The sequence below is a fragment of the Phoca vitulina genome, unplaced genomic scaffold, assembly GCF_004348235.1.
Source record: "Phoca vitulina isolate PV1807 unplaced genomic scaffold, GSC_HSeal_1.0 scaffold23, whole genome shotgun sequence".
NCBI lineage: Eukaryota > Metazoa > Chordata > Mammalia > Carnivora > Phocidae > Phoca > Phoca vitulina.
The window spans coordinates 2,887,467-2,899,260 of NW_022589726.1; positions in this window are offsets into that span (position 1 = coordinate 2,887,467).

Here is an 11,794-nt window from a genome sequence, read left to right on the forward strand (position 1 = left end):
CTTCTTTCTTTCCTCTTTTCTTTTTTTCTTCCTTTCTTTCTTTCTTTCCTTCTTTCTTTCCTCTTTTCTTTCTTTCTTCCTTTCTTCCTTCCTTCTTTCCTTCCTTCCTTCCTTCCTTCCTTCCTTCCTTTCTTTCTTTCTCTCTATGCCCAATGTGGGGCTTGAACTTACAGCCCTGAGAGCAAGAGTCACATGCTCTACCAACTGAGCTAGCCAGGCACCCATAGGGTGCTTTTCTTTTTCTTTCTTTTTTTCTTATTAGGGATCAGGTCTAGTTTTTTGGAGGACCTGGAGTCTAACAAGCAGTTATTAAACTTGTACTGGCAGTGCGGGAAGCAGGCAGGTTATCACCTCCCTTCTGATTCCCAAAATAGAGATCTTAGAATGTTCTAAGTAGATAAGAATGAAGACTTTGGAGCCAGATTGCCTCAGTTCAAATACCAGCTCTGCTGTTTACTAGTGATGTGGCCTTGGGCAAATTATTCAAACTCTGTGCCTCAATTTCTTTATCCATTGGGGGAAATAATTAGAATATTCTTGTGGGTTTATTGTGAGAATTATAAGAGTCTACTTTTGTGAAATACTGAGAACAGTTCCTGGCAAGCATATTGGCTGTTTTTAAAAATTCCTTCTGAAAACGCATGCATATGTGGTGGAACAAAAACTGTTAAAACTTTGAGCTTTCTAGCTTTCCCTCCCAATTGTTCTCAATTTTGGCTGCACATTTGAATCACTGAGAAGCTTTTAGAAATTCTCTTGCTGTACCCCAGACTAATTAGATGAAATTTCTCAAAAGGGAGAACAAAGCAGTGGGAGTTTTTAAAACTTCCCATGGGCTTCCACTCTGTATCCAACACAGAACTCTTGCCTTAAACCCTATACCAAAGAAAATTCACTGTTTGCCTATTGATCTACTCTTGTATTAGTCATGATAGATATGAGTTTTTTCAGACAGGTTCTTTTGCTCTGCAGAATGCAGATTTTAAAGAGAGGTCTACAGAGTGAGGCTAAATCTCAGATTCAAGGAACTTTGGAAAAATGTTGCAGTTATTTTGCACTACACTAAGAGAGAACCCAAAATCTGAGAAGGCAAGGCTCTTTGGGGATCCAGTCCCTGTCTGCTTCCTCCTCCAGCCTCCTCACATCATTTCCCCACTACTCACTAGGCTCCAGCCTAGCCAGCTACCTTTGTGTCAAACTCTTCCTATCTCCAGGCTTTTCTGCTGGCTATTTCTTGTTCCAGGAATGCTCTCTACTCCCTACCCTTTCTTTACCTGGCCATTGCTTAATGTCACTTGCTCAGAAAAATATTTCTTGAACTTCCAATAAAATCAGTCCCTCTAGGGCTCACTATTCACCAACACTGCAGTTTCCTTCACAGAACCTACCACAATGTGTAATTATTTACTTTTGTGATTACTGGTATAATGCCTAACTCCTAGCTAGACTATAAGCTTTATGTTTATTTTGTTCTGTTTATCTTAATGCCTTATGGCTAATACTGTGCAATATACCCAAGAGCTCATGAATAAATATTTAATAAGTCAATAAATGAAAAGTGTTCTTAATTTTGATCAGTGATTAAAAGATTGAAATTTATGGGCACCTGGGTGGCTCAGTTGGAAGAGTGTGTGACTCTTGATGTTGGGGTCATAAATTGGAGCCTGACGTTAGATTAGAGATTACTAAAAAAGAGAGAGAGAGAGATTGAAATTTAGTCCTGAAAGGGGTTTTTGATTGTCTATTTCAAATAGTTTGCGGTTTGAAGAAACTGATACTCAAGTATGTAAATTACTTACCCCAAATCATTCAGCTAATTAGTGATGGATTAGGACTCAGTCTCGTTTCTTCCATTTCTAAGTCAGTGAAATTTTCTGGTCCTAAGTGATTTGCTACTGCAGATATAAAATAAGAGGATCAATAAAGTAATTTATATATATGGAATGAAAATTTAATACACTCATCATTTAGAAAAACGATTTTTACTGAATGATAATATAAAGTGTTAGAAGATACTGAAAACTGAACTGAGTTTCAGTTTTCAAGTGAAAGCAGAAGTGAATAAATAAAGGCTTTGTTTAATCATTGTGAAAGGTTGCTAATCCTTAGTCCAGATTAGATTACTATTTGGAATGTGCCCAGTTCCTCAGAAAAGTGTGCCATCTACCAGTAATAAAGCAACCACTCATTAAATTCCTGTACCATGCTAAGTGATTTGCATGCATAAACCCCAAATCTCTGCAACTTTGCAAAGTAGGTATTATTCACAGATGAGAAAATGATTATCACACAGTTCATAAATGGTTAACATTGAAACCATATTGGTGACTTCTGATTCTCATCTAACACATAAAGAGCTTGGAAGTTGTCACTTCCAACCTCACAACAAGAAAAAAGCTTAACAAATTGAAATCAACAACTCTTCTTAGATGTAGCAGAGAACTGAAGTCACAGGGCAAACTGCTGCCCTGAAAACTGAGAGATAGGGGCGGCTGGGTGGCTCAGTCGTTAAGCATCTGCCTCCGGCTCAAGTCATGATCCCAGGGTCCTGGGATCGAGCCCCACATCGGGCTCCCTGCTCGGCAGGAAGCCTGCTTCTCCCTCTCCCACTCCCTCTGCTTGTGTTCCCTCTCTCGCTGTGTCTGTCAAATAAATAAATAAAATCTTAAAACAACAACAACAACAAAAAAAACTGAGAGACAGACAGAGAATCACAGTTTACAGGGAGCAGAAGCCCAGGAGCAAAAGCCAGCAGCTGGAGCCAATATTAGTAGGAAAACTTTAAACTGTAACTAACAAATTGTTGGAAAACTCATTGCAGACTAGCTTGAGAGTTAAAAACTCCTAAGGGCCCCAGGATTGGAAGGCCCCTACACTTTCCTGAATTTTACCTCTAAGAGCTATACCAAGTTTTCACTGTAAGGATCAAAGAAAAATCCCTCCGGGGGAGGGGGAAAGTAATCATTTTTTAAAGTGCAAAAGAGCTCTCAGTTCTCCTTAACAAAGTTCTCCCTCAAGGAAAACTGTTTTACCAGAGCCTAGCTGACTGGAGTTTTACCAAAGCCAAACCTACCTGGGGGGAGGGAAATACCCAACTCCAGCCTCCTCTAGCCTTTGACATGCGGAAAAGAAATACCCAACTCAGGCTCACTAAAAGACTGAGACTTAATTATAGGATTATAGAACACTTCTCCTCCCACACTTTGCCACCTCATCAATAGGGCTCCTGCATAATAACGGGAGATTAAAGCTAAAAGAACTGCAAGCCTCAGACTCTATTCTTACATTCCTCTTCTAGGAATACCCAAAAACAATAGGGGAGACAAAAACAAGGACCCTAGAGGAAATTTTAGCCTCTGACACCACAGCAAAGCAAACATTAAATATAGCCCAACTCCTAGCAGGTAAACATAAAACCTCACACTAAGGCCTATACCTGGTATATCATGTCCAGCTTTCAACAAAAAATTAGAAGGCATGCTAACAGGCAAAAACCAGTCTTAAGAGACAAAGCAAGCATCAGAACCAGATTCATATATGGTAAAGATTTTTGAATTATGAGACAAGGCAGTTAAAATAACTAATTAATATACTATGGGCTCTAAAGAAAGAAGTGGACAATATAGAAAAATAGATGAGTAGTGTAAGCAGAGAGATGGATATCCTAAGAAAGAATCAAAAGGAAATGCTAGAAATAAAAAACAAAGTAACAGAAATGAAGAATGCTTCTGATGGGCTCATCAGTAGACTAGACCTGGCTGAAGGAAGAATTAGTGAGCTTGAAGATATGTGAGGCAAAGACTGACAGAACTGCAAGGAGAAATAGATTTATCCACTATTAGAGTTTGAGACTTCAATACCTATTAGTAATTGACAGATCCAACAAGCAAAAAAATCAGTAAGGATAGAGTAGAACTGAAGAGCACCATCAATCAACTGAATATGATTAACATTTATAGAATACTTCATCCAACAAAAGCTAAACACATATTCTTCTCAAGTTCACATGAAACATTCACCAAGACAGACCACATTCTGGGCCATAAAACACACCCTAACAAATTTAAAAGAATAGACATCATACAAAGTTTGTTCTTAGACCACAAGGTAATTAAACTAGAAATCAATAACAAAGATAGCTGGAAAATCCCAACATATTTGGAGATTAAACAATATACTTCTAAACTGTACATGGGTCAAAAAATAAGTCTCAACAGGAATTAAGAAATATTTTATGGGGCGCCTGGCTGGCTCAGTTCGTAGAGCATGCCACTCTTGATCTCAGGGTCATGATTTCAAGTCTCACATTGGGTGTAGAGCTTACTTCATAATAAAAAATAATATTTTAAAAAATGTCTTATAATAAGTAAAAATTAAAATACAACCTATCCAAAGTTGTGGGTTGCAGTGAAATAATGGTTAGATGGAAATTTATAGCATTGAAATGCATTTTATTTTATTTTATCTTATTTTATTTATTTTTAAAGATTTTATTTATTTGACAGAGAGACAGCACATAAGCAGGGGGAGTGGGAGAGGGAGAATCAGGCTCCCCACTGAACAGAGAGCCTGAGGCAGGGCTTGATCCCAGGACCATGGGATCATGACCTGAGCTGAAGGCAGACGCTTAACTGACTTAGCCACCCAGGTGCCCCTGAAATGCATTTTAGAAAAAAAGAAAAAGATCAATAGTCTGAGCTTTCAATTTAGGAGAGCTAGAAAAAGAAGGACAAATTAAATTCAAAGCAAATTAAAGCAGAAGAAAGGAAATAATAAAAATTAGAACAGAAATTAATGAAATTGAAAACAGAAAAACAAAAAGTTGGTTCTTTGAAAGATCAATAAAATTGGAAAACCCCTAGTCAGGCTAACCAAAAATAAAGGGCAGAGGGGCGCCTGGGTGGCTCAGTTGTTAAGCATCTGCCTTCGGCTCAGGTCATGATCCCAGGATCCTGGGATCGAGCCCCGCATCGGGCTCCCTGCTCGGCGGGAAGCCTGCTTCTCCCTCTCCCTCTTCCACTCCCCCTGCTTGTGTTCCTGCTCTCACTCTCTCTCTCTCTGTCAAATAAATAAATAAAATCTTTAAAAAAAATGAAAAAATAAAAAAATAAAGGGCAGAAATTAAAAATAGAAAAGAGAAGATACAAATTACTAATACCAGGAAGTAAAGAGGTGTCATCACTACCAATCTCATGGACACTAAAAGGATAATAAAGGAATATTATAAACAACTATTCCCACAAATTTGAAAACTTAGATAAAATCAACCAATTCCTTGAATGACACACTATACTAAAACTCACACAAAAAGAAATATCTGAAAAGGCCTATCTATTAAAGAAACTGAATTAGTAATTAATAACTTTCCAAGATAGAAAGCACCAGGCACAGATGGTTTCACTGGTGAATTTTACCAACCATTTAAGGTACAAAAGATACCAGTTATCTACAATGGTATAAAAAATAGAAGCAAAGGTAACACTTCCTAACTTACTCTTTAAGGCCAACATTACCTTAATGGCAAATCAGACAAAAACATTATCAAGAAAGGAAAACTACAGAGGGGCATCTCTCATGAACACAGTTACTGTGGGTCAGGAATTCAGGAGCATCGTAGTTGGGTGGTTCTGGCTGAAATCCCTCATAAAATTGCAGTCAAGAATTTGGCCAGGTAGAAGACTTGACAAGAGGATTTGTATCACATGGTGCTAGTTGTTGACAGGAGGCCTCAGTTTCTCCCCACATGGGCTTCTACACTGGTTGCTTAAGTGTTTTCATGACATGGAGACTGGCTTTCCCCAGAATCTTAAAAAATAATAATAATAATAAAATAGCTTGATATGAAAAAAATTTTTTCTTACCTCTTTTTTTTTTTTTTAAGATTTTATTTATTTATTTGACAGAGAGACACAGTGAGAGAGGGAACACAAGCAGGGGGAGTGGGAGAGGGAGAAGCAGGCTTCCCACCGAGCAGGGAGCCCAATGCGGGGCTCAATCCCAGGACTCTGGGATCATGACCTGAGCCGAAGGCAGACGCTTAACCGACTGAGCCACCCAGGTACCCCTCTTTCTTACCTCTTGCAAAGTGAATTACATGAGCAAAATTCCCTCATATAATATTGGGAGTTATCTTTTTCATAGAATAATAGCAATAACAATAAATATAAAAGAGCAGAAGTACCTTGCAGTTGCATGGTACTGTAGACATGTCCCTATGGACATGAGAACACTGACTGCTTAATATATACTAGAGACTATGCTAAATATGTTAGATGACTTATTCGATTCTCACAATAACTTCATGAGCTAGGTGCTATTAATAGCCTCATTTTATGGATGAGGAACCTGAGATATGGAGAGGTTAAGTAAACAGGGTCATGCAGCTAGTGAGTGGTAGAACTAGGATTTGAACCCAGGCGATTGTTCTGGCTCCAGAGCCTGTTGCCTCTCAAAGCTGCCTCTCAAAGCTGACACGGTCAAATTAGTTTTGTGTGGGTGCTGAAACAAATTATCACAAACTTAATGGCTTAAAACAACACAGATATACTACCTTAGTGCTTTTTAGGGCAGCAGTCCTAAAACTAAGGTGTCAGCAGGACTGCATTCTTTTCTGGAGGCTCTAGGAAAGAATATGTTTCCTTGCCTTTTCCAGCTTCTACAGGCTGCCCATATTCTTTGGCTTAACAGCCTCCTTCCTTTTCCTCCATGTTAAAAACCGGCATCCCTCTGACTCTTCTTTGACTGTTGGCGCATCTCTTTCTTTCACCACAGCCGGGAAAGGGTCTCCACTTTTAAGGGTTCATGTGATTAAATTGGACCCACTTAGACAATCCAGGATAATTTCCCCATCTCAAGGTTCTTAACTTTAAACACATCTGCAAGTCCCCTTTGTCATGTAAGGTAAATAGTCACAGGTTCTAGGGTTTGGAACATGGACAACTTCTGGGGACTACTATTCTGCCTCCCACACATTTTCTCTAAAGGCTTTTCACCTGTACTGACGCATTTGATATCAACAATATGGTGGAATAGAAAATATGCATATGAACCCCATTTTCCATACAGAGAGACGAGTATTGTTTTTTGCGCCAAGATCATACAACTAGTATTCGAGTTCTTTACAAATGGATCTCAACCTACCTCTCTGGCTTCATTTTATACAACTGCCTTCCACCTAATCTCTAGTCACAGTGAACTTTTTTTTCCCCTCAAAAGTCATACCCCTTCAAAACTCAGTCTTTCGATGTGTTATACCTTCTAGAAGGGAGTACCTTGACTTGGCAAACTTTTACTCATCTTTTTTATCTTTTTATGTCCCACTTAAATTAATATTCTCTGCCAGGTCTTCCTAGATCACCCAAGCAGCTAGTGGCAGAGTTCTCACTGTGTTAGGTTGGGAATGACTCAAACTGCTATTTTGCTAGAGATGCTAGTATGATAGACATCAGGAGACTGAAGGGAGGTTACCACATACGGCCTTCCATGGAGAACTTGACAACTTGTTGCACATCTCTTGGTCTCCTCAGCCAGACCAGAGTTGTAAAGTGAGGCCAGAGGAGAATGCTTCAGTAAGGAGAGTAATGAAGGATTTCTTTAAAGTGGGCTGAATTCCCCAGTTGGTGAGGGAACTTCAAGCATACCTTTAGAAAGTGTTTCCTTTGGTTGATAAGAGAGAGGAATAGTGTCTGACTCATGCTTAAGAAAGTTAAGAATCCCCTACCAGGGATTCCAAAGGGCAAGCAAATGCCTGACTCTCTCTTTGATGCTAAAGCCAGAGAGGGACTGCTGCACTAAAGTTGGCCAGCACTTGCGGGGGTGGTGAAAGCAAGAGATTTTTCCCATGGAGCTTATGTAGGTCACCTGGTGAAACCCTATCACGAGTTGTCTTCAGTCCTGTCCAGTAGGGCTGCCTGAGAGGTGAGAATATCTCAGCAGAAAGAGGTATATGGCCAGGAACTGAGGAAGAGTGGTAGATTGTTAGAATAATGGCCCCCAGTGCATCACACCTCTCAGTCACCCTTCTCCTCTGCAGCGTAACTAAACCTTCCATGAAGAGGTGGAGTACATTTCCCCACCCCTTGAATTGTACTGGCCTTTTGACTTTTTTGAGTAATGACTAGCAGAAATGACATCATGAGGCTCTTTTTTTTTTTTAAGATTTATTTATTTATTTATTTGACAGAGACACGGCGAGAGAGGGAACACAAGCAGGGGGCATAGGAGAGGGAGAAGCAGGCCTCCTGCTGAGCAGGGAGCCCGATGCGGGGCTCGATCCCAGGACCCTGGGATCATGACCTGAGCCGAAGGCAGACGCTTAATGACTGAGCCACCCAGGTGCCACCACATCATGAGACTCTTGAGGCCAGGCTTTAAGACAACATGCAGCTGCTACGGTTGCTTTCTTGGAACACTTGTGTCATCATGTAAAGAAATGCACACTGGAGGATGCCAGGCAGGTCACGTACAGAAGCCCGATCAAGGGCCAGACATATGAGGCCTTCCTGACTAGTCCCCCAGCTGGCCTGTCAACTCATTGTAAACCTGAGTGTGCCCAGCTGACATCATGTGGAATAGAATTTCCCAGCTGATCCCATCCCAAATTGCCAGCCATAAAACTATACGCAAATAAAATAGTTTTTGCTTTAATCCCCTAAGTTTGGGATGGTTTGCATTAATGGATAGCTGATGCAGGCAGCCACTTGAACCAGAGATGCATCTACTGGTGTTAAGAACTGTAAAAGAGGGGCTCAGCAGGAAACCTCCAGAGAGCCCACAAAAGCACCCCATAAGCTAACACCGGCCTTAACCTTCTATCTACCAGACACATCCAATAACACCCACCAGCTTTAGCCATCTGCCATGCCTAGACAACCAAAACTACCTTTACATACCTCTCTTCTTCCTGCCTCTGTCACCCTCCCCACTTCTACACCAGTGTCTTAATCTGTTCAGACTCCTGTGAGAAAGTACCACAGACTGGGTGACTTATAAGCAGAAACTACTCTCTCACAGTTCTAGAGGCTGAAAGTCTGCAGTCAGGGTATCAGCAAGGTCTGGTTCTGGGGAGGGCCCTCTTCTGGGTTGCAGGTGGCCATTTTCTTGTTTCTTACGTGGCAGAGGGCAGAGAGCTCTCTGGGGTCTCTTTTATAAGGGCACTAATTCCATTCACGCTGGCGCCCTTCTCATGACCTAATCACCTCCCCAAATCCCCATCTCCTAATGCCATGACATTGGGGGTTCGAATTTTAAGATATGAATTTTGGGAGCATACAAACATTCAGTCCGTGTAACAACCAGTATCAGCAAAACTTCAATTTAACAACAGTCTCAATTCAGCGTTTAGAATAGCCAAACCTGGGTTAAAAAACAAAAGCAAAAAAAAAATTCAAATTTGACTTTGTCTTCTCCCCACCCTCAGCTTGAATCTGCTTCAGGCTGGAAGTCTGCAGTGGGAAAGGGGAACACGGTTCTCTGTTCTCTCACAGTTCACCAACCTACTCTCCCTCTAGTTTCTAAGAACAAGAGAAATGTCAGGGGCTTGTTGGAGTTTTTATATAAGGTTATGGGAAGTTTAAAGGGGCAACTGAAAGCAAAACTAAAGTCACTTAAAAAAATCACAGTAGACACATCATATTTATTCATGGTAGTTACACACATTTGTCTCCCCCACATTTATCAGAAGTGCATGGTCCTTGGGCGCCTGGGTGGCTCAGTCGTTAAGCATCTGCCTTCGGCTCAGGTCATGGTCCCAGGGTCCTGGGATCGAGCCCCGCATCGGGCTCCCTGCTCCGCAGGAAGCCTGCTTCTCCCTCTCCCACTCCCCCTGCTTGTGTTCCCTCTCTCACTGTCTCTCTCTCTCTGTCAAATAAATAAAATCTTAAAAAAAAAAAGAAGTGCATGGTCCTTGTCTTATTCATCTTTGATTCACCAACTTCAGAACACAGTGCCTAAAGCATAGGAGCACCAAATGAATGTTTTTGGGTGACTGGAAGCTAAAACTCAGGTTTCCTTACCTCAAGATTAAACCCTCTTTTTTTTTTTTAAAGATTTTATTTATTTATTTGACAGAGAAAGAGAGAGCACAAGCAGGGGGAGCAGCAGAGGGAGGGGGAGAAGCAGACTCTCCACTGAGCTGGGAGCCCACCGTGGGGCTCAATCCCAGGACCCCAGGATCATGACCTGAGCTCAAGGCAGACGCTTAATCGACTAAGCCATGCAGGTGCCCCTTAATCTCTATCACACTATTTCACTGCTCAGGTGTGAGACAGGACATCAAATAGTGAGAAACAAAACAGAATGTTATGCCTGGGACCAGACCCCCTCAACAATCATGGTTTCTTTTGCACCAGGACACACAAAAGGATTTAGATATTTTCTTTCCTTCCTAAAATACTAAATATACTAAAATAATAATCCTGTCTTTGAGCAGGATTATGAAATCTTTTTTCCCTTCTACACCTTTTTCTTATTTTTTAAAATTTTATGTAAAGAATATATTACTTTAAAATTGAGGAAAAAAACGGTTATTTCAAAATATATTTCAATATATTCCAGGGTACAGGTTGTAACTGAAAGAGAAGCTGCTTGTTAATCAATCACTGAGGAAACACACTTGAGAATGGTTAGTGTTTGGACACAATTTAGTGCCCCACTTTATGGAAAAAATTGAGGAATTAATCTTGTTCAATAATATATTAGTCCATTATAAAGATCAACTTTAGGATCAAATTTCATTATAATTATAATTGAGTTATTACATGCAACATTACACAGATGATCACAACAGAAATATGGGGACCTTTATCTACCACATCCAGTTCCAATGAGTTTATTCTCTGGTAATCCTATATGGTACCACCACTTAGTTATTTTTTTTTTATTTTTATTTTTTTAAAGATGTATTTATTTGAGAGAGAGAGAGAGAGAGAGAGCATGCAAGCAGGGGGAGGGGCAAAGGGAGAGGAAGATAAGCAGACTCCCCACTGAGGGGGGACCCTGACACAGGGTTCAACCCCAGGACCCTGAGATCATGACCTGAGCCGAAATCAAGAGTCAGATGCTTAACCACCTGAGCCACCCAGGTGCCCCTAATCCTATGTGGTATCGCTATTTAAAACATTGATTGTAGCCTAATGAGATTAAGAGAAAATAATAGAATCCCTATTATTATTCTAGCTCCACAAATGGACTTAAAAACTGTATTTAGTCCCAAAGAAATGTTTAGAGCCTTTTCTACATGTGCATTTCTAAGAACACGTACATAGTTCTTAGCAATGCGGAGACCAGTAGTTTGAAGAAAAAGGTTAAGTATTAATATGCTGAATCAATAAATGCTGTGTGGTAACTGCTGTAGTTAAAGTGTGGAATGTGTATGGGGATACCTAATTCAGCCTGAGAAGATTCTTGGAGGAAGTCCCACTAAGCCAGTGTTTGAAGTATCAATAAGGGAAGAGAGGGGAAGGAATTCAGGCAGAAAGGACAGTGTATGCAAAGGTAGGGAGGCATTCATGTTAGAAAACAAAACACTCACTCATATGAGATGGTATACATAGTTTTTAGCTTCAGTTCTGAGCAATGAGCTGAGACTATTCCTTAAGGTTCTTTGTTCTAGAACTCCACGACAACGTGTTGAGAATTTTGTCAAAGGTGTTTGCCATGTATAATTCCAAATGCAAACAGCTAAGATCAGAATTTGAAAAATTTGCAAAAAAAAAAAAAAATCACACTCAAAATATACCACACAGGTACAGAGATATGTGATACTTATATTAATTTTTGCAACAATCCAAAAGTG